We start from the raw sequence: 26,327 nt of genomic DNA on the forward strand, positions 1-26,327 counted from the left end.
GTGCTCCCAAGACATGACTAAAAAGGGTCAGTTGACCAGTTTAATTACCCATTAAAGAAATAATTTATTTGTTCATACTTTGAGTGTTAAAATTTCATATTTTTAGTTCTGAGGTGGTTGGGGTAAGAATATCAGTGGATAGATGTGATGCAACCCTGGTCTTGTACTGATGTGTAAAGGCTAAGGGCCATTGCTTGTACTGAAGCCTAGTATTGCGGATATTGCTGGGCATGGATTAAGGTTTATATCCCAGGAGATGCACTGTTTTAAAACACAGTAATAGTATGTATAATAATTTTTTTGTCCATTTATGACCATGGGCATTTTGAATCATTAGTGGTTGCATTCAGATTATGAGGTTGTGTTTAGTCAGAGTGGGTGTATAGTACAGTGAGGATAAGGTAATAAGGGGGAGATTTTATAAAGGAGTATAAACTGTGTAGACGAAGGTTTGAATGAAGGATGGGTGGTAGTAAGGTTATAGCAGAACTGATCAGCTTGTAGGGTAGTTGTTAGTGAAAGACGGTGGTTTCAGTAACAACTATTGTGAGAGTAGAAGAACAACTATTGTCATTGCAATGTCAGCTTGTAGGGTAGTTGTTAGTGAAAGACGGTAGTTTCAGTAACAACTATTGTGAGAGTAGAACAACAACTATTGTCATTGCAATGTCAGCTAGTAGGGTAGTTGTTAGTGAAAGACGGTGGTTTCAGTAACAACTATTGTGAGAGTAAAAGAACAACTACTGTCATTGCAATGTCGTGTCATTTTGAGGGGCAAGTTATGAGTGGGAAGGTGAAACTAATAAGCAAGTAGTAGGTATGTGGAGTAATTGCACTGATGTCTGTAGATTTGAGGTGTAGTTTCTGTGGGTATAAAGGACATGATTTGGGGGGGTGGAATGGGAATAGAATGGTGGTGCAGATTGGGTCCCCCCCCACAACAGAAGCTTTCTTCCAGAAACAATCAATGAAACCGTGATGGTAGGATGAAAGTCATTGTCTTTTGTTTGGGATTACTTTTTTTCCTTTGGGGAATGGGGGAGTGGGGAATCTTTGACTTCCAAGAGTCTAGCAACAGCAAGGAGTGTGCAACAAACACTGCTGTTGTTAAACAAATAAGTCTTGATACACTTAATTGCTTTGCCTTATTGCTGCTGCACTATGTCTGCCGTATAAGAGGAGGGCTATGTCTAGTGAAGCAAAAGAAATGCATAAGCATTAAAAGGCCACTTAGAGAGTCTTCACTTAGTCCTTAATTGTAATGCTTGCCCTCCAGTAGTGGCTGAGTTAATATAAGACTGAATTAACAGAATTTCTACTAGACTAACCATACACCCTTTTACATTCTCAATCTCCAGACCTGTTCATTCTGCTGAAATACTGGGATAAAGATGACTCCTCAAACCTTAGCTCACATTTCCCTTCCTACTAATACATTTTAGAAATAGACCAGGCAAATAACAAGGTAGGGGTATCTTTCTTTTACATAAAGTTAATCTTCATATGAACATTAAAGTACAGGCTAATTCATAAAATGACCACATCCCCAAGTGTCTCATAGCCACAATACTAATGCTTGCAATAACCTTTCTCCCATCTCCAGCATTGTCAAACGCATTTCATTAGTTATTGCAATAAATGCTTGCAAACCATACAAAGAATTATGGGAGATTTCAACAACAGCCTTCTAGAGCAATTAAAACAAAACATTTAGGATTTCCTCACAGACCTCAGTCTTATGCAGATACTACACAGACCAAATTTAGACCTTAGTCCCATGCAAATATTCATAATTACATAGACAAAACTTTGAAACTAGTCATCATAGACTCTGCTGATATTATTGTATCCACTAACATCCTTTCCCCCAGCCACCATGACCACTTACCCATTGTATTTCATATTTCCATACCACGCAATAAGCTCATTTCTACTCTAATCTCATGCCATCTAAAGAATTAAAGCAAACATCACACCTCTTAAAACAGAACTTCAAGCCACTGACTGGTCTCCCATCACAGACAGCCTATACCCTTCAGAGACAGCATCAATAATAACAAAACTATTACTCTTGTTTACAAGAGAAACCCATCCCTATCATCTCCAGATATTTAAAATCACCTACAAAACTATGATGTACTAATGAGCTTAAAGCTTTACTTCACCTAAGAGATTCTGTCTGGCATCAATGGAAGGTAGCACCTACTCCAAATAATAAAAAACAGATTCGTAACACTTTAGAATGCTTCCAGAAATTAATATGAAGGCATAAAGCACCATTCTTCTGATCCCAGCAGTCCATCAGCACAAACAGCTCTGGAGGTTGTCAAATTAATTTACAGGTTACTTAACAAACAACAACAAATCACAACTGGCACAATGAATTTGTACATCCTCTTCATCATCAAACCAAGAACATCCTCCCACCTCACTTTTTTACTTTTCTGTGTTAAGCCAGAGGGGGAAGCTAAATTATTAGAAGGCATTACTACTGATTTCCTAAAAGTGCCAACAATCTCCACCCTTGATTAACTGACATATTTTGAGAGCATCTCATTTCCTCACTTTGTTACATTTTTTACCCTCTGTATAACAATTTTACAAACAATATTTAGGAAAATGCTTATTTTTTTCATACCTAAATCTCAAATCACTAGCCCATTACTGTTCCTCCGTTTTGAGCCAAAACCTGTATTCACCCAAATATCTACCTTCATTAAAAATGTATGCTTTTTTAACAGTCAGCAACATGGATTTTGATCTGGCCAAAGCACAGTGACTGCCCTGTACACACTCAGAGATGACTCCACAAACATAGATAAGTGTAGTTGCAGTGAGGAAATATTCAAAGACCCAACAAAATCATTGCTATTTTTTGCTCCCTCAGAGCAAAGGGATTTAGCCAAAAGCTCCTATAATGGTTTAGTAACATTACTTCAAACAGAGTCTTCTCTGTCAAAACAGTCCTAGTTCCTCTGCATAGGAGTTCACCAGGGTTCTGTTTTCTCACCTCTTCCATTTTCTGCTTTCATCAACAGAATCCCATCTGACTTGCATGATTTACCATTCATCTTATATGCAGATGGTATGGGAATCTTTTTATCTAATTCACTATCAACAACCATAAAAACAGAACTTCAGAATCATCTCTGCTTCCTTTCCAACTGGCTCTATAATAAAGGTATTCCCTAAATCAAATTATTTGGTACACAACAAATTCTTGAAAAGGTTCCATAATGCTGGCACATAAATCATAACAAATAACTCCAATGAATTAATTAATCAGTTCCAATACCTGGGCATGTCACTTGATCATCAACTGAAATTCCAATCATATATCAGTATCACTATAACAAAAAATAATTGTCTCTTATTCTTGGCCAAAAATACTTTATATTTCATCAAGCCAGATGACAGAAAATCTATCAGAAAAGGCTTGCACAGTTATAATAGGGGCTGCCTATTATTTCAGCAGCCTGTAAGATTTTATCCAATAAGATCTATCAGTGGAATACTCTGTTTCTCAATAGAAAATATTACTGCCATAGCCATACAAAAAGCAAAATGGCTACTCTTAGCACAGACAGCAGAACATCTAGGTTCCCTTTTACTTACATTCCTCAATATGTATTCCTTCCCTTTTCTGGACAGACATCTAATTAGATCCTCAAAATAACATATTAGATCTCTGTACCAACTGTCCCTTACCCAACAAACCTCTCACAATAAACTGTAAGCCACCAACCATAGTATCTGGCTTAATGTCCCTACACTGTGGAAGACACTGTCATCAGACTTATAAGAATGCAAATCTTACCCCATATTCTAGAAAATAAAATTGAAAGACAAGACAATCTTACAAAAGAAGCTAAATACAGCTACTTTACTCAAGACACTATATAAAAACCCCATTGTTACCCTTTAACCTTATCTGTGTTATTACCCTTACAGGTAGAACTATACCGTTCTACTTGGCATATTCTCCAGATTCTCTGTTAAATAGCCAGTCATCTCAATTTTTTTCTTCTTCTTTCTTGCTCTGTCCCAAAATACTCACAATCTTTTGACATCTGTGTGTTTATTTCATTCTCTTATATATTTATATATCTCCCTTAAATTGTCTCTATTACTTTTTTTAGATTTTCCATAATTCAGATGTTACAATCTTGTAACTGCCTACCCATAGAATCTAACAGTGTATTTCTTTACTTACTTTGTATTTATTGTTTGTTGGACCACTTCTAATATGTATTTTCTGGTTTGGTTTGAAAATGGTCCAACTGAATAAATGATCTACCACAATTAACCGTTTCTATAAATTAAATTAAAATAAATAAAATAAGATGCATCTCATCAAAACAAACAGTTTCTGTCTTCTTTATTCTTCCTGAATGAATTCTCTTCTTCTCCTCCCATTCTTTTATTGCTAGCACTCTCCCACAGGCAGCAATTCCTTTCTTCAGGAAGGCCATACTGGTCAGTTCAGGAGTAAATTTGTTGATACCCATCCAGTCATTTACTTTATGTTTAATGGAAGATTATAAGGCACACTGCTTTTAAGCAGAGGACGTTTATTCTAGAGGTTTGGGAGATGCTTAGTTATAAACCCATTCTCCATCATATTTTATCTATTGGTGAAGATTTAGGTCCATGGTTGTAGTATTGGTGGAGATACTGGACTTTAGGAAAAACAGGAAATCCAGGACAATTGGGTTCAGAGATCTCCCCTCAAACATCTACAAGACACTGAATAAAGGGATTGAACTTCCAGCCTTTCTTAGTAGCTCAAGGACATTAGCCCTGTGATCTTTTTGGTTAGCATCCTTTGGGGTCTTTCTAATTGTTTGATATGTTTAGTGGGACACATCCTAAAGACGAAGCTGCATTTGATAACTGGCATGATCAATGCTGAGTTTAAGGGAGTGATTACCTCTTTAGATCTTGATTATACTCATTTGTCAATTAACTGGGCTAAATAAAAAGATTTCCTGGAAGCTGTTGTTAGATGATGGTCAAAAGAGAAGGAGCTGCAAACTAACGTAGGTAGGTCACTAAGTACATTTAAACTTTGTAGAGATGTTTTGTCTAGGCAGTATGATGAGGGGAGGGTGTTTTTTTAAAGCACAAAATTGCTGTGTTGTAGCTATTAAACTCCCAAGCAAATGAAAACACTTTTCGGTACCAAACTTTAAAAAAATATATTGTTAAGCACTTTTGTCCAGTAACAATGCATAAGGATTTCATCAAAACAAACTTGTTCTCTGGAAGTGAAATATTTTAAATATCCTTGCAGTAAAATATAAATTCAGGAAACTGTTAAAATAAATGATAAAATAAAGAAAACTTTCTGATAAAACATACTATTCCTTAAACTGTATGAAATGATCTATAACTCATTTCTTTTAAGTCTAAGGGCACTAATAATTAAAATAACACAGGTTCATAGCTAAGTTCTAGATTAGCTGCCCTTGCAGGCTATTTTAAGTTTAGCCAATTTCCCTTCAAGGGTATGAATCAAAACCTGTACCTTGTGTCTATGAGGTAAACACCTTAATCATTATGCCAAAACTCAGCATGATTTATACCAGGGTTTTATCCACCTGAAGACATAACTTCAATTTTAACTCTCTTTAATCAATGACATCTTCCCATGATCCTCCCGTACAAGTTTTATGTATATGTGTGTATGAGCACCAATAGGATTTAATAAAATATGGCATTAGCAATGCTTTAGTTAAACATGAGCAGAAATGCTGTTATAAGTGCAAATTTAAATGTTTGATTTTAGAGGTGATTATGACAAACCCTAGGGGAGGACCACAGGAAGACTAATTCAGGAAAGAGAGTTAAAATGGCAAATATGTCTCCGGGTGGATAAACCTCTAGGTTTAATTGATAATCCAATGTTGTCTATTCTCATTCGATTCAACATTTGGGTTGTAAGATTTGACCTCCATGCCTTCTTCCAGAGCTTTGGATCCAAGAGTCTTGAGTCCTCCCTTACCCACAATTCCCTCCTTCTGACTAAAATACCCCAAATCTCGTTTGCTTTCTGTACCATCTGGATGTGTTTTCCAAGAGTTGTCATAATCCAGTCGTGATAAGTGAAAGTTTTTGTTATTTTCTTGCTCGACTCCCCACTTTAGCTATACTGTAGTGTTATATTACAGGATGGTCTAGGTTAGATAATTAGTTGTTTTAAGCTTTTCTGTTCTCTATAGTGTGATCTTCCTAGACAGTATTATTATTACATTATATCCTGGGCTAATATAGTATTTGCATATGTGAATGTGGTTTTTGTAGTAGTAAAACCATAAGACATTTTTTTTTCTTAGAAATGGTTTATCTTGTGGTAGCATATATAAATACATATGTATATATTGTTTATTCAGTTTACTATTAAATGTCCGAAGTGCCTGTGCTCCACTGGCATGCGGTCGAAAGTCACTTTTCAAATGGGCTGAATGCCAAACCAAAATACATAGACTACCCTTCAGAGAATGGGTAGTGCAGTTTGAGTATCTGAGTTCAGCACTGTGCATGGAAATTGCTGTTCAGTGAGGAACAGGGAATTAGCCCATTTCTTCACTGTAGTATGATCTCGGAGTTGGTATATTTAATTTGCAGGGGTTGTGGGGGGCAAGGGGGTGTAGTCCCCCTGCAAAATATAGTACAAGTAATGTACTGTTGACTGTAGAGTGTAATGGTACGTTAATGTGCATAACAGGGGTGACTGACATCACCTCCTGCTGTGTCGAATACTTCGAACTAAGCATGTCACTGTATTCATTTCACCATGGCTGCTGTTTTGAAGTTCTGAATTCTGCATTTTGGATCAACCATTGTGAACGGTCGATGAATGCAGTTTCGGAATTTTAATAGTAAACCATTTATCTTAATAGTGTTTCCATATTTTTCTGATGTCAGACAAATCATCAGGATTCAAAAAGTGTTCAGCCTGTGGACACAAGGTACCTCCTCAAGCTCACTATTCCTTGTGCGTATATTATTTGGTTGTTGCTCATCTTCAGGCAAATTATAATATTTGTGCTACCTTGGCTCTGCAGCTGTACAGGGTAGTAGGGAAAAAACAATTATTAAAGAATTGCTTCCCCCACAGACAGAATCTTCAACATCCATGATGTCTTCTGAATCGAGACCACCACCTGCTTACAGACCAAAAAAACAGGTGTAGGCACTCAAAAACAAACTAATAAATCCAAAGAAAGTGCCTAGGTCCGCTTGTAGGTGTACCAAATGACTTTATTTCACAGAATAAAAATAGTCACGCTACTAAGTGAATCCAATAGCAGCAATGTCCCAAACAGAATAAACGCTCTTACATGCACTTTGCGAAAACTGCTTGCTTCTACCAGTGAAAAGAGAAAGTAGAAAGAAAAGGACAAGTATAAAGAGAAGTCTTTACAGAAAAGGGCTAAAGAAAAGAAATCAGAAGAGAAGAGGCTTGATTAGTCAAGAAAAGGGTACCTGGATCCATCTAATTTATTGAGTCCAATACCAAAAACTTAAGAGTCAGTTGGATCCACCTGTCAGTTTAGTCCAAACCCCCTTCCTTTCACTTTTTGCTCTGGAGCTGGTGAGTTTTTAGCTTAATTCACTGATCCTCCAAGATAAACAACCTCCTAGACCCTCATCAATAGCTTCATTTTCAAGGTTGGTACAGTCTACCAGAACTCTCATGGAAATGGATGTCGACTGAATGATGAGGAAATTTTAGATGACACCGCTCCAATTGGGAGTCCTCCCAGTAATATCCTTAAGAGGATGTCTGGGTACAATCCTAATAACCCCCTCACACTCTTCTCTGATACTAGTCCAGTACTTGGGTCTGGTTCCCATGGATCCTAACCCTTCCAGTGCACCTCAGTCAGATCTGACAGTCCAAAGGACTTCGGCTTTTACTATGCCACTTATTTTCTTGACTCCAGTGCTGTTGGATCGGGATGAATCCCACAGATGAAGCATCAGTGTCAGAGCACCAGTGGTAGATTTGACCCCAAGTTGTTCAGACCAGTTTCTTCCCCTCACTGCCACAGTGCTTGACAGCTCAAGTCTGAGGTTCTCTTCGGTGACAATCTCAGTTTGAGCGGGGAGGCTTCCTGAGTCAGTTGACAGAGGAAGTGCTTCCTAGGCTCCCATTGCAGAGTTGGTTTTCAAGGCTGTAGAAAGGGCCTTGGCTGGTCCAAGAAGGCAGGTTCATGCACAAATTTTGGATCTGTCCAAATTGCCAGTGGAACCTTTTCTTTATGCCTCTCTCATTCAAGTTGACAGGGACAGTCAGAACCCATAGGCTTTGAGACAACTTAACACTCAGGTTCCCAGTCTAATTCCAATCTGTATCTACTAGACATGTTCCAAGGTAACAGACATGCAAACATAAGCACATAGATTCCTCTTCTGAGTCAGTCACTGAGGACATAGATTTGGATGAGAGAGAAGAATCCTCCAGATTTCCCCTGGAAACCATCACATTTGGGGACATCCTGGAATTGATGAAGCAGAAGGAAGGGTGGGCCACAGAAACTCCTTATCTGGATGAGTCTGTGTTTCTCAAACCTTTTGGGTCTGCTCTTGTGTGTCATGGGTGGTTCCCCCTCTAGATGTACTCATAGATCTTATGGCTCAGAGGGCATGAAAGGACCGTGATATTACAGAGACAATAACTAAAAACCTGAAAGAATTTTAGCAGCCCCAAGACATAGGAGGTACTGGTCTAAAGGACTCCCAGAAGATGCCAGAGCGGTAGCAGCAGGCAGAAAGAAATCCATCCCCCTAACAAAGAGTCAAGGGCTTTGGCCAAATTAGAGAAATGGACTTGCGCTTAAGTGACCTTTGCTCTCAAGAAGCTGAATTATCTTGCACACTTGACATGTTTCTTGAGGGATTTGATCAAGGAGATGTCCGTCCAAGTTTCTTTCAGGTAACTTGCACATGTATGTCCAAAAAACAGTGGATACACAAATGTCTACCCTACTATCTTCATCTAATGTAGCCACATATCTGCTATCTAATGCAGCAGATGGCACAGCAAGAGTAGCTGGTGCAGGCATTACTATATGTTGCCATGCCCAGACATGGCTATGTGACTTCATGGAAAGCTTTAAGGCATCCTTTCTTAATGCCCCTTTTGATGGTTCCACAGTTTTTGGACCCAAGGTTCACGAGATGTTCACCAGGAGTGAACAAGCAGTAAAACTGTCTGCTGTAGGAATACATTTTTTCATTCTACAAAGATCCTATTCCAGGAATCAAAGGGGAAGTAAGAAAATGTGGTTCAGAAAATAGCTGTTTTTTCACCATGGTACTCCTGGGTATAGACACCCCCCCACCGAGGCAGAGGGGGAGCCAACTCAAATTGATGTCACCCCAGAGGTGGACTGCAGAGTCAGGATTTCCATGGTCCCTTCTCTGAGAAACTCCACCAGTGCCCCTGAAGAGTTAACGAGCTGCTGCACTCTGGAGGCAGTCAGGGGCCACTTAACCTTGCACCCACCAGCCTGGCAACTCATTCCTTCAGATTCATGAGTGTTAAGGATAATCACCAAAGGCTATAACATACCCTTTGTTTATCCTCCAAGGAAAAGATTAAAGATTATTGATACTCTAGCCAATCAGCTGGAATCTGCAGCAACAAAAGTTTCAAAGCTGCTAGAAAAACAGTCATCCAAAAGGTCCCCCAGACCATTTAGAATCTGGAGTCTAGTCCATGTTCTTTTTAGTTCCAAAGGAGACAGAGGACATCAGGCCAATATTGGACCTCAGACACCTCAGTCAATTTGTCAAACAGATGAAATTCCAGATGGTCATGACACAGTCTATATTACCTTCCTCGAGAAAGGAAGGAAGATTGGTTGTGCTGTATAGATCTCCAAGATGTCTGTTACTATATAAAGATCCAAAGGCAATCCAGGAGATTTCTCCATTTCTGGCTGGGAGCCAGTTCTTACCAATTCAGAGCATTGCCATTCGGTTTCACCACAGCTTCCCAGGTGTTCACCAAGATTGTGGCAGTGGTAACAGCTAAATGACAACTGCAAGGGATTCAAGTCTTTTCATGTGTAGACAATTGTCTCCTAATTGCTATCTCCAGGGATCTCTTGAAACAGCACCAAGCATTCATGTTCAGTCTTGTAGATCAGTCAGGAATAATTATCAATCATGTGAAGAACAGACTGCCCCCTAGTCAACACAAAGAATTCATGGATGTCAGATGAATACAGTACAACAGATTGCCAGATTTCCAACAGCAACAGTACTGACATTAAGGCTGGTTGCTTCACAGGTGGTTCAGCATTCCTGTCCACAAGCCAGAATGATTCTTCTTTTGTTAGATCTGGTGGCCTCTACCATCACTTTAGTACTAATAGCGAAATACCACATTAGAGTTTTAAGTAGACTCTTTTGGTCCAGTGGTCACAGAGTTTTTATCTACTCCATGCCAGAAACCATCCCACTCAAGTATGCAGAAGCCATATAATTTGGGGGATAACCTCTGTGTCAGTTACAGAAGGGAGACCCTTCTGTCCATTGCCCCCCCCCACCAGCACCACACACACACACACACACACACACACACACACACACACACACACACACACACGCACACACACACACACACACACACACACACACACACACACACACACACACACACACACACACACACACACACACACACACACACACACACACACACAACAGTAACTGCAGATGCTTCCCTTCTAGGGTGAGGGCATTTCAAGGGGAAGGTGGTTCAAGGAATGTGGCCACCTACAGAGGTGAAACTCACACAAACACATCAATACTTTGGAGATGAGAGCAGTCCTCCTAGCACTGCAAGCTTTCCAGGACTACCTACCCAAGGGTATAATTTCCATCCAAATGCACAATATGTAAGTGGTATGATACATTGACAAACAAGGGGGAGTGCAATTGTACCCACTTTGCCAGGAGTCAATGTGAGTCTGGCAATGGGCGATGTCTTCACATTTCTTTCTGGTAGCAATGCACATTTCCGGGACATCAAATGTACTATCCAATAAGTTGAGTAGGTCTATCATATTATCTCAAAAGTGGTCTCTCAAACAGACAGTGGCAGCAGAGATTTTTAGCTGCTGGGGCCAACCTTGCTGTGACCTCTTTGCCTTCTACCTGAACAACAAGTGCAGCAGTTGCTTTGCTCTCCCTTCAGGGACAGCCTCCAAGAGGTGCTCTAGTCCAGACTTGGTCCCTAGGTTTCCTTTACGCATTCCCACCAATACCTGTCTTGGCAAAATTCATACAGAAAGCCACAAGATGCAAAACCAAGGTGATCCTTATTGCCCTGTTCTGGCCTCAGCAGGTTTGATTCCCATTCCTTTGGCCTCATTTACTACTCCTGCCCTAGAAGCTGGCCCCATTCCATATTGTCTCAGTCACCCATCCACGATGCCTCTACTGGATCTTCAAGCCCTAAACTTAACTGATTGGTTTATCTAATTTTAATGATAGCCAAAGATGCCAGGCTGTCTTATCCAGTAGTTTACATATTTTTTCTTCTCAAAAGTAATTGGCCAAAAAGATTCATAAAAGTAAATGGAGAAGATTTTCTGTTTGGGTATTACCAAAGGACCTGCCCCCCCCCCCCCCCAATTAATACTGGAGTTTCTTTCAGAACTTTTTCACCAAGGTTCTATTTTTCTACCATCAAAGTTCAAATGGCTGTTATTTCAAATTTTCGCATAGACCATAATGACACTTTCAGTGCTTATATTAGAATATTTAAAGCTTTTCTTAAACAAATCTTTTTACTGAGGCCTCCAATTTGGAATCCTGTTCTTTCCATGGGATGTCACAGTTTTACTTCAGTCATTGACTCAGAAACTCTTTGAGCAAACATCGGCTGATCTTCAGTATCTTTCTTGGAACACTGTTTTCCTCATTGCCTTTTTACATCTGCTAAGTGAATTTCTTAACTACAAGCACTCTCATGCAAGCAACCTTTTCTCATTTTCCACAAAGACAGACTGTTGTTGAAAACAAATCCTATCTTTCTACCAACAGTGTCATCTGAAGCAAATTTGAATCATTCCATTGATTTGCCAGTCTTTTTCCAATTACTCTAACAAAGAACAAGTGCTTCATACATTAGATGTTCACAGTCAGGTCAGATTCTGCTTATACCATACCAAAGATAATAGGAAATCAGATCAACTATTTGTCACCTTTTCCAAACCAAAACTGGGAAATCATGTGACAAAAGTTACACTTTCTAAGTGGCTGTCAGACTGTATTTCTTTTGTATATAAAACTCGAGGTTTATCTCTACACCCAAAACTAAAAGCTCATTCCACTAGAGCAATTGCTACATCTACAGCATTCATGAAAATACTTTGTATTGATGACATTTAAGCAGCAGCAACTTGATCAACAGTTTTTACATTTATATCTCATTATGAACTGGATTTGCAATCTAGATCTCACGCATCCTTTGGCTCTACCATTCTCTGAAATGTCCTTCCTTGATACCACCCAGGTTACTTTAAGCAGTTGGGGAACTTGTCTCAAATGTTGAATTAGATGAAAATAGACACCACTGGACACAAACGTTATGTACTTAACATAATGATAGATCCATGCTGTCTAATTTTTATCTCGTTCAACATTCCTCCCTCCTTCCCCCTTCCAAATTGCCATCTGCAAACATCTGGTGCTCGAGCAGGCCTCCATCAAGATTCTGTCTGCTTTAGGTCACATTTCTAAGCTTAGCATACTTAATAAGTTGTTATTTTAGTCCACAGGAGTTTTTACTCATCAGGATATTTTTCTCTATGGTTAGAAAAAGTCAGCAAACTCGATCTGGGGTATTTTAGGCAGAAGGATAGAATTGTGAGTAAGGGAGGATGCAGAGTCTCAGAAGCAACACTCTGGATGAAGCCATCGAGGTCGGATCCAGTTGAATCCGACAACCCAAAAGTAGAACCGGACAAAAATTAGACAATACAGATCTATCATTATTTAAATGCATAACATTTGTTTATTTCAATTATTAGTGTACTTAAACTTAAAAGAAGTTAAAAATCATGTCATATATTATACGCAATAGTGTGTTTTAGCAGAAAGTTTTCATTATTTTATCATTTACTTTAATGGTTTGCTGAATTAATTGACATTTCACTATAAAGATATTTAAATGATTTCACTTCCAGTCAGAAGTTTGTTTTGATGAAGTCTTACTGTGTTGTTAATGGACAAAAGTGTTTAACAATGCACTTTTTAAAGTTCAGTGCTGAGAAATGTTTTTCATCTGCTTGTGAATATTACAGATGCAACAGCAATTTTGTGTGCTAACTTTGGTTTTGTGTTTGCTGATTCCTTCTGTGTTTTGGAATTTGTGTGGGACTTTTTTTTTAAACCAAAAGTGATGGTACTACACCTTTAGTTTGAGACCATATTTAGTACACCAAGAGTTTACTAGAGAAAGTTAATTGTGGACAATTTGTGTATCATAGGGTGACAACAGCAGCCCCCCAGTTTGCTGTTGTCTGCATACATTGGCAGCCAGCAGTCTTGGCTCTCTGCTTGGAGGTCTGAGAACTAAATAACTAAAAGGAGTGGCCCCAGCATCAAGCTTGAGAATACCATTGGTCACATTCATACCTTCAGATGAAGTGCCTGCAAGTCACACTGTGGTTTCTGTCTTTAAGTCAGTTTTCTATCCATTTTACCATGTATGGGTCAGTTTTCAACATATTACGATTTTGTATAGGGGAGTATGGGATTCAAATATTTAGGATCTTTTCTATAGAAGTTTCAGGAGTCAAGTTGGCACTAAATGTGTTTGCAAGGATATTGGCAATGTCATCTGGGTCAGACTAGGAGGCCTCTCTATGAATAAGTTTTGAGCAATGTAGGGTATTGTTTTTTTTTTTTGTTTGTTTGTTTTTTAGTTTTCTAACATAGCTAAAATAAGGATTTATAATTATTTTTGGCTTCAGAGGTCAAGTTAATTGGCTCCTTTAGTGGACCTGGCAGTATTCTTCAGTTTTTTTGTAATGCTTTTGATATTATCCTTGGGAAGATGGTTTTTGGAGATACAAAATAATGTAAGGCATGTCTTTCATTTGTTGTATAGTTTATTTATGGCAATAGACCACCAGAATGGTTTGTGTTTGAATTTTTTTGTGATACTTGGGCCAGTAGGGACTGCTAACTCCATACAGTTTATTTAACAACTCAGAATGCTAGTATAGCCATCTCAGATCCCCCCATTAGACTCTCCTTCTACTTTAAAAGTTTGAAATCTAAAGATAACGCATTTCTCTTAGACAAAATCTGATCAGATACTATAATATGAGATGACCTTCACCCAGGTTTTAACTATGTCAGGGTTACATCCTATAGCCCTCTCAAGTGCTTGTACAACCTTTAGTTCATTAAAAGTATTATATATTGTGCCGTCACATTAGAAAGTGACCTTATCCAAGTCACTGCCCATGATGAACCATAACCCCCCTTCTCTACAAATGACTTCAGGTGAATCCCAATTTTTCCTACTCTTGACAAAATATAACAAAAACTGGCATATATCAGAGTCTGAATATATTTAAAAATATACGATTATATCCTAGTATCAGCACTGTTTCTGGTCTGGAAGAACCACAATGAATGACCTATAGATCCTTAAAGATTAAATAATTCAGAATATGAATAAAGGACTGTTTAGAGGCTCCATCCTTCTTGATCCCACAAAAGCATCTGATGTAGTGGATCACACACTCCTTCAAAGGGCAGGAATCTGTCTCCAGTCAATGCAGTGGTGCTAGTCCTTCCTAACAAATAGAAAATTCAAAATCCAAATAGGCTTTACATCATCCCCTGTTGCAGCACCAATCAAGGAAGTCCCATAAAGTTTGTCTCCCATATTATTATCCCAGTTTATTATTAAGTTGATACCTCCCATCATTCTATGTGTAGACAACACGGTTATTTACAGGGCAGTCACCTCCTATGCAAAGATAAAAAGTGATTTAAAATGTCTGTTACTCCTCTCATACTGGGTAATTCAGCAGTCATTCTTAACAGTAAAAAATCTATACCTTTTATAAATCACCTATAAATTAGAAATAAAGCATCCACGATCTGGACCATTCACCATAACAACCCCGAGCTCATCAAAACAGTTAAAAGATTTAAATCTCTTTGAATGTGTCTAGACCTGGGGTCCAAAAGTAGCTCGAGGACCACAGTTTATCCCACTAAAGCACTAATTTTAACCCTCAGCATACCCATATGAAAGAAAGAATCGGCCCAACTCTAACATTAAAATTATTAATTAAATGTGGTCCAGTGTACAGTAATTGCATCTTGTCACTTTAAATGTAAATTCAGGACAGACCTGACAGGTCAGAACAGACCATCAAGATATGCCTTGTGCCATACATATGCACATTTAGGAAGCTATGGCACAAGGTATATCTTGGAGGTCTTCTCATTTCAGTGTTGACATTATTTGGAGTTTATGGATTTGTTCAGTTTTAGTAAGTATGTGCATGTGTGTATATATGCATGCACGTGTGTGTGTGTGTGTGTGTGTGTGTGTGTGTGTGTGTGTGTGTGTGTGTGTGTGTGTGTGTGTGTGTGTGGTTGATTTAAGTCTCAACTGCCCCTGATTTTGCCTAATATGTCTGGCTTATTCACCATGGAATTTGTGGTTTCCTTGAAAACTGTTTGTGACTAAATAATGATTGATATAATAGTTTTAGTCTTCATATTCCTTAGAAAAAATGTCTTCAAATGCGAAACATGCTACTTGAACAATTTTCTATGCATGAAATAGAAATATTTTGCGAATTTGTCCCTCCTATTGTGTGTGTGTGTGTGTGTGTGTGTGTGTGTGTGTGTGTGTGTGTGTGTGTGTGTGTGACTCATCTCTCAACTGTCCCTGATTTTGCCTCATACTTTTGGCCTGTTCACAGCAGGATTTGTGGTTTCCTTGAAAACTGTTGAGGATTTCAATGACTAAATAATAACGGGCAAGATAGTTTTAGTCTTCGTATTCCTTAGAAAAAATGCATTCAAATGCAAAACATGCTACTCTAACAAGTTTCTATGTATGAAAGAAATATTTTGAGAATTTGTCTCTCCTACTGTTTTTGTAAGTGCTCCTCTCTCAACTGTCCTTGATTCTGCCTCATACTTTTGGCCTGCTCACAGCAGGATTTGTGGTTTCCTGGAAAACTGTTGAAGATTTCGATCACTAAATAAAGGCAGACATTTTAGTTTCAGACATCATGCCCTGCTGCATTGTTTAGAAAATATATTCAAATGCAAAGCCTATTATTATATTAATTTTCTGAGTATGCAAAAGCAGTATTTCAATCTGCCTTGATTTTGAGAATATGACCCTCCTATTGTTTATTATTATTATTGTTATTTTACTTAGAGGTTGACAGCTGTAAGGACTACCTTTCAACAGTCCCTGATAGTGCAAAACATCTCTGATTTTGCCTCATTCTTTTGGAAAGTTACTTGTAAAAGATGTTTTCAGGTAAATTGTTGAGGGCTGAAATTGCTAAATAATGTTAGACATTTGAGTTTAATTTCTTATCTTTCAGAAAATTAATGCTACTGCAAAACCTGTTATTCTGGTAACTTCCTAAGTATGTAAGAACAGTTTGATAAGTGATTGTATTTGCTCATTATCCTGGCATTGAGCAGTAAAATAAGCCAGCAACACAACGTATGTTTTCCTTGAAAGAAAAAAAAAGACAAGACTGAATTTCTTTTCTTAGTTGTGATTTTTCTTCAGGCCATCATTGAATTAAAAAAACTTTAAAAATGCACTCCAAAGTATCAAAAATACCAATGACTTCTTTGGATGCAGCAGCACCAGAGCCCCAGATTAATTCTCTTAGCTTTAGGCAGTTATTATTGTGCAGTCTTGGCCAATTAACGGGTGTTGAAATGCTGTATGAAAAAGCAAAGTTGAAGACTAAAGACCATTTTTTTCCCCGTAATTCTTATTTTCGTTTAGGCCATCATTGGATCAACAGGTGGGAAAAAAGCTTTAAAATGCACCTCAGAGCATCTAAAAACATGGCTTCTGGGGGCCTAGTGGACCCCAGACCCCCAACTTGATCCACTTATTTTCTACACAGTTATTACTGTGAAATCTTGACCAGTTAGGATGTACTGAAAAGATAAAGCAGAATTGAAGAATAAGGCTAAATTTCTTCCTTTAGCCATTTTTATTCAGACTATCACTGGATCAAAAGGTTAGGGGGGAAAAAGTTGTAAAATGCATCTCAGAGCATCTGGAAAACCATAGCCCCCAGACACCCGCATTATTCAGTTATTTTCTCCACATTTATTACAGTGCAGCCTTGACACGACAGGCTTAGTTGAAATGATCATGGTAAACACCGAAGTTTATGACTATGTATATGAACAAAAAGGAAGGGAAATAGTAAGCTAGGTGGCACAGAGAGGCCAGGATGTGGGAACAGCACTGGGAAATGTGAGAATGGAGGTAGCAGTGGGTAGCTCATTGCCTAGAACGCCATTTCTGCTAAGGCCAGCACTAAATCTGTGCATACTTCACTGATTAATATAAAGAAGATAAGTGAATTGTGCATATGCTTACCTACTCTGTATACTGTTTGAGAGAGAGAATTACTTTAGCTTTCAGCACATATTTGTTTTTGTGTGTATTTTATTTGAAACACTAGTTTTACTATGTACAGTCATTTTTCACTTCTGTGAGTTATGCTGAGTTTGAATATATATTTCTTTGTTGTGTTTTTTTTTTTGTTTTGTGTGTGTGTGTGTGTGTTATAATCCCTGAGCATACCCAGTTAATTTGATGGAGAGTGGCATTGTTTGAAGGTAATAAATGTGATGTTTTCCCTGCAATTGTGACATAGTTATTGATGGTGTTTTGCCCACAATGTTATTCAGTGTTTCTGTGTGCACTGAAACAGTAATTGCATTATCATGTTGTGATATTGTTCAACTGGGTCTCCCTACTGTCATCTTCAGTTGTTCAGCAAGCACCTATCTTTCAGTTTTTCCTCTGCGCTGACCACCATTTTTTGATATTGGTTGCGTGGCCCCACCAGACCTTGCCAACCATATGTGGTCCTCAAACCAAAAAGGTTAGACACTCCTGGTGTAGACCCAACTCAGCTTTCAGCACTACATGCAAGTTACTAAAGCTAAAAAAAACAAAATCCTCTTTTCTGCTAAAATAAAACACTTCCTTTCCCATGCGCATGTAAAGGGGTCCCTCTCCTCCAACTTACAGCAGCATAAAAAAAAACTCACTTTCTCTTCAAACTTCATCAAATAAAGACAAAGACTGTACCATTGTTCTGCAATTTCAAAAGCAAAATGGCTAGCTGTCCAACATAGATCAACACTAGTAACTGTTTACCTTGTGAACAAAGCTATCAATCTCATTTCCATTATTTGCTTGCAGAATATTCAAGAGGAATAACCCTTACAAGCTGAGACCTCTGCCACCATCAAACCCCATCCTTCACCCCCCCCCCCTCCCCACACACACACAAATCACTCATTATCAGTGTTAGGTCCTAAAACATGAGAATCCCTTCCTTAAAATACAAAGTCCGTAAACTCCTACGCTAAATTCGGGTATGAATTTAGACAATACCTGTATAATCTTGCCCAGTGCTCATACTTCCAGACTACTAGAATCACCTGGAATCAAACTAGAACAACTAAGTACTGGTAGTATAGGCTTCGCAACTGTAGTTGGAACTATCTTATTCAAATAAGAAACACACATTTCTTTTATCTCCTACTGTTCCTTCCCCTCTAGCCTACTTCCTTCTTCACTATTCCACACATATTTTAACTCATTCATCCTCTCGATTTGGATTTTTCTCTTTTACTATTGAATATTCTATTCCGTTTTCACTATATCAAGGCTAACTTGGATTAGTGTTCTACCCTTGTTAACTAACAAGTAAATAAATGAACAAAACAAATAAATATATTAATAAACTGCTGCTGATTTGAACCAGTTCTAGGATATTCAACAGAGGTGTTAAGTGTCTGAAGAATTTTCATTTTTTTTTTGTTTTCAAGTTCTTTTAACAGTTTGTATGTTCATAGGTTCATTGGTATATACTAGGCTAACAATCAGTGGGGCCTTTATAAACCTAGCCAAGCATCCCAGTTGTATCCCAGAAGTTTCTGTACCTTAGACATTATTTTAAGGGGTGTATGTAAGGTAGAGCAATATTTACAGGCTGAGTCTACCCATTAGAGACAGGTACTAGACCCAGGGTGTATTTCTGATTTTTCATGCATTGGTCCAGGTTTCTTTTGAATAGGGTTACAGAAGAGGTCTGCTTCACATAGATGGGAAGCTTCTTCTGTTAAGGAGGTATTCTCCAAGATACATTATGTGTCCCTCCAATTTCCCCTAGTTGTGTAAAAAGCAAAGTTTAAATTCCTAGATCAAGTAATTCTGATGCTATTCATTTTGTGGATATGTAAAAGATCCATCATAGTGGGGTCCAAGGATGCCTTGTTTGCCAGGCATAGATTGCCTCTCGACATGCTGTAGGAAATGAGTAGAGAAACAGGGCTTTGAGGCAGTTTGCATAGGATTTTCTGTTTACACCCTGTATTCTGTTTATGAGGAACCTCTGTGGATGTTCCAGTTGTTGTATTTGCCTGGTCATGTACATACCAATGGAGGCATTATACTCCATTATGGGTCTGATGAGGGACAAATATAGTGGAACAATGAGTTCCTTGGACCTAGTTGCCATGCCCCTGGTTATAAGTTAAGCAACATAGAATGATTTCCTTACTATCTTAGATACCTGTTGGTCAAAAGCCAGGTTACTAGCTCTATGCTCACTCAAATCCCTGGCTACTGGTTCTATTCTTAGGAATGTGTTGTTGAAGAGGTAATTTCATAGGGTGGCTGACTTGCCAAAGGATACTATTATATATTTATTGGCACTGAGTTTTAAGCCATAGCTTTGGCACCAGTCATTTGTTTGTGTTAGTCCTTCCTGTAGGTTTAGTGTCTTGGGGAGAGTCTATGACTGCTCCTAGTTTACAGATATCTGTAAGCTTGGTCAACCAGACAATGGCCTTGAATTCTGAGAAGTAGATGCCAAAAATGAGTGGACCAAACAGAGAGCCCTGAAGGACTCTATGGTCACCTCTATCCTAACTTCCTTGGGCTTATATGAGAACCAGCTGGCTATTCAGTGCATAACATAGGAGTTTATGCCTATATCTATGAGTTAGGTCAAAGTAGACAGTAGGCAATATGCACCATTTTGCCCTCATCCATTGCCTTGGTGACCTTCTCAAAGAAGTCCACCTGACTGAATAAGCATGATCTGTTCTTGACAAAACCAGACTGGGTTTGATCCATTGTTTGAAGGTTTTCTATCTCCTTATTAATTATTTCCAAAATAATCATTCGCATGGTTTAAATATGATATTAGTCAAACTTATGCAACTGTAGTTTCCGGAGTCCGTTGATGGCCCTCCCTTGTGCAGAGCAATGACTGTTGCAGTTCTCCATTCGTGTGGTACAAAAGCTTGTCTGGAGGCTGTGGTTAAACAGTGGCTCTAGTGGTCCCAATAGATCATGTTTCAGACTATTTAGGTGGCATCCTGGGATGTTATTGGGGCCCATCGATGCATTGTTAATATAGGATCATAAGAGGCTACTAGGCTAATGGCCCTAGGGCCCTTACAATCCTAGCCAAGAGTTTATCCCCAAAAAAAAGAAACCTCAGTCAGCACCTGTCACCCCTGTCAATGAGGGACACAGGTGGAACCCCTGGGACAAATTTGTGGTTTCGCATCCACTCATCAAGGTTTCACTTGAAGAGGGTCAGCGAGGTATTGTGTTTGACGTGTATGGAAAATCTATTCCAGAGAAGGGGCAGCCTCTGGGAGACAAACCTCTTTCTCCAGCAGGTTTTGTTGATGTCACATATTAAATTTAGGCCTTTTGAGTGGGTAATGCGTGAGGAGTTAGACTTACAGATATCTAGCATCTCTAGTAGAGCAGGGTCCGAGATTGCCTTGTAGGCGAGACACAGATCACCTCACAGCAATCTGTATGATACTGAGTAGAGTGATAGTGATTAAGCCTGTCCACATAGGACAGGTGTTGGAGGCCATGGATTCTCTTTGTGAGGTATTTCTGTGGCCTTTCCAGTTGGTGCAGGTGTTTGGAGAAGTATATACCAAACAGGGCGCTATACTCAATTATTGGCCTAATGAGGAAGGAGTACAGAGAGGTAATAACCTCCTTTTTCTGAATGCAATCCCTTTACTTATGAGATGAACCAAGTAAAAGGCTTTCCTTACCACTGCCACTACACGTTGCTCGAATGTGAAATTGTTGTCAACCTGTGTACCCAGGTCTCTTACCACAGGTTGTGTGCTTAGACGGTTGCTGTTGATGTGGTAATCTTTAAGGGTCATGTTTTTGCTGAATGGTATGGTAATACTTTTTTGCATTTAACTTAAGGCCATGACTTTGGCACCAGTCATTTATTGGTGTGAGACTCTCTCTTGCAGTGTGTTAACATCATTTGGGGAGTCAATGACAGCACTCATCTTACAGTCATCTGCAAACTTGGTTACCCACAGGCCTTTTGTCTTTGCCTGTATCTCTGAGAAGTAGATGCCAAGCAGTAGGGGTCCCAGGACAGATCCCTGGGGAGTACCACTAGTGACAGATCTGCTGTCGGAGGTGGAGGCACCTATTTTGACCTTGTGGGCCCTATTGGTGAGCCAGTTGGCCACCCACATGATGAGACAGGGATTTATGCCAAGTTGTGTTAGCTTTTCAATGATGCCCGAGTGGGGGATTGTGTCAAAGGCTTTGGCCAAGTCAAGGCAAGCTGTATGTACTGACTTTTCCTCATCAAGAGCCTTGGTGACAGTCTCAAAGAAGTCAACCAGGTTCAACAGGCAAGATGAATCTGAACTTGGTGGTGTCAAGTGCTTGGAGATGTCCTTGTTTATGAGATCCATAATAATATGCTCCATGGCTTTAAAGATCAGACTTGTCAAGCTAATGGGGTGATTGTTTCCAGGATCAGTAGTGGCACTACCTTTGTGCAAGAGGATGACAATGGCACTTCTCAACTCTGCTGGAATGAAGCCTGTATTTAGGCTATGGTTGAATGGGGTGCTAAATGCCAGAGCTAGTTATTGTCGGAGATGGTGCAGAATACAGCATGGGATACTATCAGGTCCCATGGAAGCTGCGTTCTTTGCCTTGGATAGGGCCTTTAACACTTGATCTATGGAGATATGAGGTGCTGAACAAGTATCAGGGATGCTGAATGGGCATTTGGCGAGGGACAGGGGGTGAAGTTTGCACTGAGCCTATCTGCTAGCAGGTTGGCTAACTCAGCAGGCTCAGTGTAACTGGTACCATTAAGTACTAATTCAGAGCAAACCTGGGCTTTGCATGGAGGTTCCTGACATAACTGAAGAAGGCTTTGTGGTTTCCCTTTGTTTCGAAGGATAGTTTTGATTCATAATTGGCTTTGGAGGTTTTCACTAGTGATCTAATTTGCTTGTTGAGGCTAAGGAGGGAGTTTTTCCTATTTGGAATTTGTTCCTTTTTACCCTTGGACAACAGTTTCTTCCTTTTGTTGTAAAGCCTGTTGATAGAGGATGTCCACCAGACAGGTTTGTGTTTCCTTGAGGAGCAATTTTTAGTTCTGTTGGGTATGGCTGAGTTCATGCAGTTGTACAGGAGCTTGTATAGTGCATTGGCGTACTGTTCAGCATAGTTGTCTGCATCCACTGAGGTGGGCAGTGGTGTGAAGCTACTGATATCTTCCCTTAGGAGGTTGTTATCAGCTTTATAGAAGTTTTTAGCCTGGTTACAGTTGGAGGGGTTGGGTGGGATAGAAACTTCGAATGAGATAGACCGATGATCTGAAGAACTTACTATGGGAGTGGTGCAGCAGTCACCCACTTTGGGGAGAACCAAGTCCAGAATGCTATCTGCCCTGTGAAGGATAAGACAAGCTGGTCTAGTGTGTTAGAACTGATGAAGTCAAGGAATTGTTGGGTGCGCGCATTAGTGTAGGAACAGTTCACACAGTCTATGGTGGTATAGTTGAAGTCGCTAAGGATCAGGGTGTTAGGGGGTACCTTGATGGAGTCAAGTAGGTCCAGGTAGGAGGAGTGGGTGTCCTGAGTCATAGAGGGGGGTCTGTAGCTGGCTATAACTTGGATGGGTGTCTTGCCCACTGTCAGTTGCACCTGGAGTAGTTCTAGTGCGTCATGTTGGCAAACTAGTCAGGAGGTGTGCTTGTCTTTAATGAATACAGAGACTCCACCACCCTTAGTCTTCCTGACCTCATTTTGGGGTCAGAATGTGTAGAATGAGGTATAGCCTGGTAAGGCAGGGGTGCTCTCCGTAGCCTTGAACCAAGTTTCCGTGACTGCACAGATGTCATCATCTTCCAGTGCAAGGAGAGCCTCCAGTGCTAGCATTTTCAAGTTACGGCTCCTATCATTAAGCAGCATGGCCTTCAGTTTGCTTTTTGATGTATCTTTTATGTTGGAAGATTTGTCTTTGGGACATTGCCTAAAAAAGGCACAGTGGGGAGACAAGAGCCTTGGCCAGAATCCAGAATCCCAGGGGTGACAGATGGAGGCCATCTATGGCAAAGTATCGAGGCCTGTCAACCATGTCATCCCAGGCAGACAGATACTAGATCCCCCTTGGAATGACACCAGAAACTAAGCCAATTGCTGAAGTCAATTATTTTTTGTTGGTATTGTGGTATCATTCTTGGTGAAGGTAGGATGCTGCTTAGGGCTAGGTCATACCTGCCTGGGACACATACTCTAAGAGCGTAATCATGTCTCTCTTTATATTGTCCACAGAGGTACATCTCAAGTCATTCACACCAACATGGACAATGACAGAGTCATACTTGTTCCTGTTGTAGAGAGACTTAAGTGCATGCATGAAGTGACAGATTTTGGCACTTGACAGACAACTGACCATGGTCTTCTCCTTGTCAAGCCTGGTGAGGAGGACATCAGTGTGTCTCACAATTGAGTCTCCAGTGACTAATTTGTTTGGTTTATTGTTATGCCTTATGGGCTGTGTTGGTTTATTTTTATGCCTCATGGGCTGTATTTGTGAGACACTGGTGTGTTGTCTGCTGTGTGTGATGTGTTTGATGTTGTGTGTGGAATGTTTATGAGTGTGTTTTGGAGGTCTCTGCTGTTTAGCTAAGTTTTTATTGAAGATCTCTGCATAGGTGTGTGTGTGTGCGTTGTGCTTGGCTATGTGATATGAGTGGTGTGGTGTTTGTGCTGGCAATCTCCTCTTTGTCAGGAGTACTGACTGTGGTGCAAGAGTGCATGGATTCCAGGTTACTGATGTAGATGCATTTCTCGCAAGTATAAGAATTATGTGTTAGGAGAAGAGGGCTGTCAGTGAACATGAGGCAGTTGCTACACCAGTGGTGTATAATGTCCAGCCCCGGGGCCAAATTTGGCCCTCAATGCAACACTATGCGACCCCTAGAGAGTAACCAAAATTTAAAAAAGAAAAAGTGAAAAAGTGCTATGCCTTACTCCAGTCACACAAACTTTTCAGCATGTGCTTACTTACCTAATTGACTGCAGTTGTGCACACCTCTAATTTTAGCTGCAGAAGTAACTATTCTTTGTTGTTTATAACTTGCAGTCTGTAAACAGTAGTAACTTTCTGCAAGAGTTTGTAATAAGTCATGGTTGCAAGCCAGAATAAAGTTAAATGCAAAGTTGATATAGAAAAGAGGCAATTTCATGACTGCTGTCTTAAGTAAAAATGCCAGTCACCTGTACCTGTTGTTAACTCGTAATGACTTACTATGTTTTGAGGTGGCCAGCAGATGCATTAAGAATTTGTATAGTGGCCCTTCCCACAAAAATGTTGTGCACCACTGTGCTACACTATCTCAGTATGCCCATGTTAACCAGGCTGGCAGGAGAAAGTGATGGAAATTGCCCAGACATAGTGTTCTTAATAATTGGGCGGACTTATGGAGAGAGGGTTTTGATAAGGGTTTGTCCACAAGAGTGTAAGCCAGAAAAGCCTTCTTAAATGTAAAATAACTGGCCTGAAGACCAAGTGCTAAAACCAAAACAAAGAGGCTTAGAATAACAGATAAATTTAATCAGGCTACTAACAAGCAGTAATAAATGCAGCAGAATAAAAGCACCTGAACACTTAAGAGCAAGCAGCAAAGCAGAATAAGATAAGAAAGTGGGAAGAACACAATTACAGTAAAAGCAGCTAAATAAAGTGTAATTTTTTTTTGTTAAGTGGAGAGGGAGAAAACAGAAGATAATTCAAGATTAAGAAACTAAGGGGGTTGGCCTTCCCAAATGCTTTCTCTGTACACAGTACAATGAGCAAATGAGATGGAACTGGGAGGAGTGTCCAAAATCACATTTACAGCACGGATGGGCAATTCCAAAGCCACCAAGTTTAAGAATACAACAACACTTGGACGGAAGGGTAGGAAAAACAAAATGCAGACAGAGACTGGCAATATTCAATCAAGCAAATAAATAAATGTAGAACAGTTTTGTTAACAAAATGCAGACAGAGACCAGCAATATTCAATCAAGCAAATAAATAAATGCAGTACAGTTTTGTTAACAAAATGCAGACAGAGACCACCAATATTCAGTCAAGCAAATAAATGCAGTGCAGTTTTGTTAGCAAAATGCAGACAGAGACCAGCAATATTCAATGAAACACATAAATACAGTACAGTTTGTTTTAGGTCTTAGAGAATACATCTAGGACCTGCTCCCTGGTGATAGTTGGGGGGTGGTTGTTTAACGGTATTTCCTGGTGGGCATCCATGAGGAGAGAGAGGAATAAAACTGGAGATGAATTTGATGGCCAGCAAATTTGCTATATCTTCTGGATCCTTGTAAGTTGCTTCATTTGCAATCAGTTCTGCGCACTGCTGCATGTTGCCTTTGAGGTTTCGGACATAGCTAAATAAAGTCTTTTGATTGTCCTTTGTTTGGGAGGTGATTTTTACCTCAGATCTGGCTTTATTAGACTTAATTTGCACTATTTATTGGTTGTTTAGATTAATGAAAGTGTTTTTCTCATGCTATGTATAGTGTGTCTTAATATTTAGCTTTTTTCCTATTTTATACTCTTTTTTTCTCCTGTATTAACTTAGGTTTTTTATAGTTGTTCATTCACCCCTCCTTATCAAAAAAATGTCTTTACAGTGAATCTCTTTAGCATTTACCCTTGGCACCTGTTATAT

General features: G+C 39.5%; 1 protein-coding gene across 1 annotated transcript in view; it reads right to left on the bottom strand.

Annotated features, from left to right (window-relative positions):
* ST3GAL3 (ST3 beta-galactoside alpha-2,3-sialyltransferase 3) overlaps positions 1-26,327 on the bottom strand; it is a 3,995,325-nt gene that overhangs the window by 2,648,160 nt on the left and 1,320,838 nt on the right. The window lies entirely within an intron of this gene.

The sequence above is a fragment of the Protopterus annectens genome, chromosome 10.part0 (genome assembly GCF_019279795.1).
Source record: "Protopterus annectens isolate FY-2018-M chromosome 10.part0, PAN1.0, whole genome shotgun sequence".
In the NCBI taxonomy this organism is placed as follows: domain Eukaryota; kingdom Metazoa; phylum Chordata; order Ceratodontiformes; family Protopteridae; genus Protopterus; species Protopterus annectens.